General features: G+C 36.1%; 1 non-coding gene across 1 annotated transcript; it reads left to right on the top strand.

Annotated features, from left to right (window-relative positions):
* Positions 1–228: 228 nt before the first annotated feature.
* Trnas-aga (transfer RNA serine (anticodon AGA)) lies at positions 229–310 on the top strand. The gene has a single exon. It is a non-coding gene; the product is annotated as a tRNA-Ser (tRNA).
* Positions 311–6,183: the final 5,873 nt, after the last annotated feature.

Here is a 6,183-nt window from a genome sequence, read left to right as displayed (position 1 = left end):
GTAATTTCTCAAACAATAACCTTTTAAAGAGTTAAAAATTGCACTACAGTTAAATATAGCATCATGTAGAAGGAATGACTTCATAAGACCTCCCAAATTACCGCCAAACCAGTTCCCATTCGAACGGCCAATTCTGCCTTCATATTCATCCTCCGCCGCCGTACCGTTAACTCATCTTGTTGAGCAAGAAAAAACAAAACCAATCTTAGCAACCGGTTTAACCACCAAGCAGCCGTGGCCGAGCGGTTAAGGCGTCTGACTAGAAATCAGATTCCCTCTGGGAGCGTAGGTTCGAATCCTACCGGCTGCGTGTATCACTTATTTTTTATAACAATCCCAACCCAGGGAAAAATAGTTCTTTTTAACAGTCCTAGGATCGAAACGGTTACGAAATCCTACCGTTAAAAACAAAATGTCTCACAAAACGTATCCACGAAACTAATAGGAAAGAAGGAAATGTGGCGCGAACAAACGCGCCGAGTTTCGAACCCCGCCGCCACATGGCGGCAGACAGCAGCAAGACAAATGTTTGTGGCTAGAAAAGATCATCGCTTCTCCGATTCATGGCATCCTCTGTCTACTACGACGACATGTTGAGTCACGTCATATCCAAACCGAGTCGCGTGAGGCTGCCGGAATGATGAGCGAACGAACGAACAGCACACATCCTCATCATGCTGCGTCTACTACTTCTTCGGTGTCGGACGAGTGTCCAGAGGGCACAGAAAGACCCTCGCAGAGGCCACACCGAAACATGACGAGTACAAGTCCGTTACCCATGCTCTGCAACACCCACTAACACGTAATATCGGCTACCTGTTGCAACGGAATCCATCAATCCACCATCCTCCGTAGATAGGAGAGGTGTTGTGAACGCACATCAGCTGATAATGAAAACCATTCTGTGATTCCGCCCACCAACCGAATCGCGGCGACCAGATTGGGACTCTCGGAACAGGCTTCCGTAGCAAGCTGGCTGGCTGTTGCCTGTTCAAGGGTTGTGTCCACTCGGGTACCCTAGGTTCACGCCTCTTAGCTAAGCCACGCGGATTCATCGAATCTGTCAACCAGGAGCGCAGCAATCGGAACAGTCGAACCGTACCGAATCGTACTTGCACTGATGAAACGGGGAGATGGCAATAAAGCTGTCGGTCTCGCACATCGTCTGGCAGAACGACCTGATGATTGCACGCATGTGTATCAACAACGGTGGACCACTACTACCGTTACCTCCACCACTACTTGCCGGATCCAATTCGTCACGGCAGACGAATAGCAGAAGTTGGAAGGCGTGGTAGCATCAACTAACTCACTCATAATATTCGTGTGTCACATCGGCAGCAGCGTAAGCGTGAGAGTAAGAAATGAACAATCCCGACCAGGAGTGCATGTTACCGGGGAAGTCGATTGGACGTGGTGCGAAAGTAGGGGTGAAGGTGCTCGGTTGCCGTTTGTTTTGCACTTGGCTAATGAATTTTGAAACGGGGGAAAGTGGTGTTGTGCGTGACTTGTTCAAACGGTTGTTTTTAGTTGGTTGTAGACATTGTACTCTAATTTATTACTATAACAATTAGAAAATAGTTTCAGCTTATTTTTTTTGAACGAAGGTTGTGCTACATATTTTTCAAAGATGTTACAATCTAATATGCCTCACAAAAATTAATTAATATGCCCGATTCATTTGGAAGGTATGACCCATTATGGGTCAACGACCAACAGATTAAAGCAATAAACAACAAACAATGCCCCATTACAAAGTGGTTATGTGCCCCATTCAAACATTGTATCATCATACAATGAGTTTAAATAATGTTATTTTGTAATTTTATTTAGCACGATAACCTGTTAGTAGGCCAATTTTGTGCTAAATCGTATTCAGAGTTGGCAGCACCCTCTCAGATTTTAATTAAACTTTCTGTACATGAAGACTTTGTCATAAAAAACCACTTTTCGTACTTTGTTTTCCATAAACGATCAACACTATCTTTTGAAAAGGGTCAAACTTTTTTTTACCAATTTTCTTCAAATGGCTATAGTCTAAAAATGACAAATCATAAAAAATACAGTAGGGGTGATTTTCACAAAATTAGCCAAATTTTTGAAGAAAAATATTGGTAGAATTCTTCATCGACTCCTACACTGAAAAAATCGATTTTAAAAATTTAAAGTCGATTTACAAAAAAAAATTAATGGGTTGTGTACAAGACACGACCACGATGACATTAAAAATGCGACCATTTTTGTGAGCCACCATATTATTCGTACATACATCCCGTAATGCCATCGACTTATTTATTTACACACAAAAGGTAACTACGGAATCTACTACAGAATTGTTTTGATTATTTTCCAACAAATCGCGAAAAAATCTGTTTGTTCCGTACAGCACAGCGCAAATAATTGACGTTGGAAAACAACGGCAACTTCAGCTGCCAAATACTTAGAAACGATCGCAGCATTTTTCCGTCAATGTCACATTTTTCTGACTCAAATTTTTGTAGGTATTTTCTTGCTTCCGTCCAATTGGTCAGTTTATTTGTTTTATCGTACATTTTTCGGATATTATTATAGAAAATAACTAACCTGATAAGAGGGAAGTTATTTTCCAAAGCACGAAATGGAAATTACAATTGTAATTTTTCTGAGTACGATTTTGTGGTTCTAATAAGAACTGTTTGTTGTGACTATTATTTCGACGTTTCCTTGCCAATAATAATGCGATTTCTGTACACGTCTAGTGATGGAGGCAATTTTGAGAGCGCCTTTATTTGATGCTGTTTGTTTGATTCAAGCGAACTGATTTCAAGGATGATCAAATGCAAACTGCAAACATTTTCCTATAGACAATTCGTTTTAACTATCTCAGATGTGGTTCATCGTCAAAAAGGCGGCGCTAACAAGTAAACCACCAATCAAAGCACGGTTAATTAATGCTTTTACAAAATCATCAAACAGCAATAATTGGCCGTTTGTTTATGAGAATCGTCCGTACACTACTCGTCGACCATCAAGTATTGAATGATAAGGCAAAAAGGAAATTAAGCACATATATTTATAACTTTTCCTTGTTTTATTGACCTCTTAAATGCTCTGTATTGACGGCTCTGCTCGGAATAGCCGCCTCGTGTATACACATTTCCCCCTTTTTCGTGAAATTTTTCAATTTCAATTCAACCGATTTTCAATAGAATACTTATATAGTACATCAAACTTATAAGCACCTATATTCAAGTTAGGTGTTTCTGAATTGATTGGTGTATAAATTATTGAAATCCATCAACTAATTGCGAAATTATAACCGTACAAATCTTACATAGTTTCGTTACATAGGAGATTTTCAAAATTTAGAATGACACTCAACCGCAGATAGTGGCGTAAGTCATTTTTAATGTCAAAAACCCATCTTTGATTTAGATAAAATTTTGTTTCAAGATAGATAATTATGTTCCCTACCTACCGTCAACCATTTAAGTTGAGCAGTTTCAAGGAAAAAAGTTATTTGAAAAAAGCTTTTCCTGTCCAAATTTTGTTTTCAGTGTATTTTTATCGAAAACTAAACCAATGAAAGACATAATCATCTCAGAATCCAATAAAACTCAGTTTGTGAAAATATATTGTCTAATTTAGCTACTAAGTATATTTTTTATCAAGAATCCCATTAAAAAGAGTTTATGTCATTAAACAAACTTTCCCTTATTATCTCATTATTTTCTTTATTAGTTCTGAGGAAGGATCAGGGAAATAAATAGCCACCACAACATTATGTTTTGCATTTTACATAATTATTTATTTATTTTTATAACATTTATCTTAAGACTATCTTCATGCACGCCATTTTGTATTATTTCTATACAAGGAAAATCTTTTTGGTTTATCTTTTGAATAAAAATAACTTTTCGCCTCTACTTTGCCACCAGTAATAGGCACAAAACAGTGGAATTTCTGAGTACCAAGTATTGTTTTGGCGTTATTATACAGCTCTTCGAGTTCTTCTGACATTTTGTTGTACTGTTCAGTGGATATGTAGCAGAAATTTAATTTTGTCATATTTTTATAAGTTTGTTCAACTGCCCAGTAATATAACTCTCGGGAAGTTGTTATGATATTTTCATAGTCGCGAGCAAGACTGACTCTTTCTGACAATCGCTTGAGAGTGCCACCAATAGCATCATAGGGTCCTTTTCTTCCAAAAATGCCATTCTGCACTTAATTCATACTTTGACTGGAATTATTTTTGTATAGTGCTACTGCTCCATCAGACATAGAATAAATTTTAGAAAAGTTTGTCAATTGTTTCATAAACTTTATCATCTTCCAGTCTTCATTCAAGTTTGTTATGAATATATACTAACTCTATTACTTATACTCTTTGCATGTATCAGGCAAGTAGCAGTTAGGAAATTGGATTCTGAGATGATTATGACATTCAATGGTTAAGTTTTCGAATACACAAAATACTCCAAAAAAAATTCTGCTTGGACAAGAAAAAGTTTTTTTCAAATAACTTTTTTTCCTTGAATGTGCCCAACTTTAATTTTTGTCGGTAGTTAGGGAACATAATTATCTATCTTGGAACAAAATTTCATCTAAATCAAAGATGCTGTTTTTTTGTAAATCGACTTTAAATGTTTAAAATAGATTTTTTCAGTGTGGGAGTCGATGAAGAATTTTTCCAATATTTTTCTTTAAAAATTTTACTGATTTTGTAAAAATCACTCATACTGCATTTTTATAGGATTTTTTATTTTTAAACTATAGCCAATTGAAAAAAAAAATGCAAAAAAAGTTTGAACCTTTCAAAAGGCTGTCTAGATCATTTTTGGAAAAACAAAGTAAGCAAAGTGGCTTTTGTGAAAAAGTCTTCATGTACAGAAAATTTCATTTGTTTGAGTTGGCGCGAAATTCGTCAAAAGTGAAACTAATTTAAAAGTTCTCAACAATTTGAAAATTTTCCGGACGGGGTCCGGACCTCCAGGACCCTTCCTATGGATCCGCCACCGAATTATACTATTATATTGTATACAACAGTATTGATTATAGCTATTGAATGGAATAAAACAATTGTACGTGATATCCGTGCTTTCTAGTTATTTGAATGCTAAAATATATGAATGAAATGTTCAACATGTTTTCTTAAGACGCTTTGGATGTAGTCAAGATATTAGAACAGCGTAGTTAATGACTGTCAAGAAAGTTCTGGTTCGCGGTGACATTTACTTTTTTCGCATCGCACGTCGTGATAGCTGGCGAATATGCACATTTATGATTTCTGAATCGCAAGATTGCGACTATTTAGAAGAGCCTTTACCAGAGTTGTTGATTAATTTTTTTTTGAAATTCTGACACGCAGGCAAAACCTATGGCCTGGTGTCAGAATTTCAAAAAAAAATTAATCAACAACTCTGGTAAAGGCTCTTCTAAATAGTCGCAATCTTGCGATTCAGAAATCATAAATGTGCATATTCGCCAGCTATCACGACGAAACAGAGCAAGTGGGTAATGAAATTTATTTTACCGGTGAAAAGAAATGACCCGTTTGTCAAATATACAAACGGGTCATTACTTTTCACCAGTTTTCACCTGTGTATTTAATTTGTAGTCAATAGCACTAAATTTAATTTGTATTTAATAGCACTAAATGATTTTCTTTGACCTGATTCAAAGTCTGTATTATATAAGTTTCAAACTCAAATTCAATTTCATTTCCAAATTTAATCACCATTTAATGAGGTTTTGCGTATTACGTATTTTACAATGTGCTTTTCAAAAACGAAATTTCGGATCCCTTCAAAAAAAATCTGGATCCGCCCCTGGTATAATTCATGTCATTAGTGAGCTGTAGGATTTTAGAATCAAATCAGTACGTGGAACAAATTGAAGAACAATTGTATTTGTTTAGTATTATTCTGTATTTAGGAAGGCTGTGTTGTTATTTCTGTGCGTGTTGTAAGTAGCCATTACTACCGATCACCGTTGTGGGAGGCTGAGTGGTGTTACACAAAAACTTCATAGGAATTTTACGACTTCCAAGTCTAATTTTTTCTGGGTGCATATTACAAAATCATGAATAAGTATAAATTCATGAACTTTGCATCAGTGATAAAAAATGGTTTAGTTGAATAAGGAAGAGGAATCTGACAATTTAGTGATAATATTTTTTGAATGCCATCGATTTTTTCGTTT

This window comes from Topomyia yanbarensis, chromosome 2, assembly GCF_030247195.1.
Source record: "Topomyia yanbarensis strain Yona2022 chromosome 2, ASM3024719v1, whole genome shotgun sequence".
NCBI classification, from domain to species: Eukaryota; Metazoa; Arthropoda; class Insecta; order Diptera; family Culicidae; genus Topomyia; species Topomyia yanbarensis.
The sequence above is the reverse complement of the archived record's forward strand: the minus strand, read 5'-3'. Positions and strand labels throughout refer to the sequence as shown.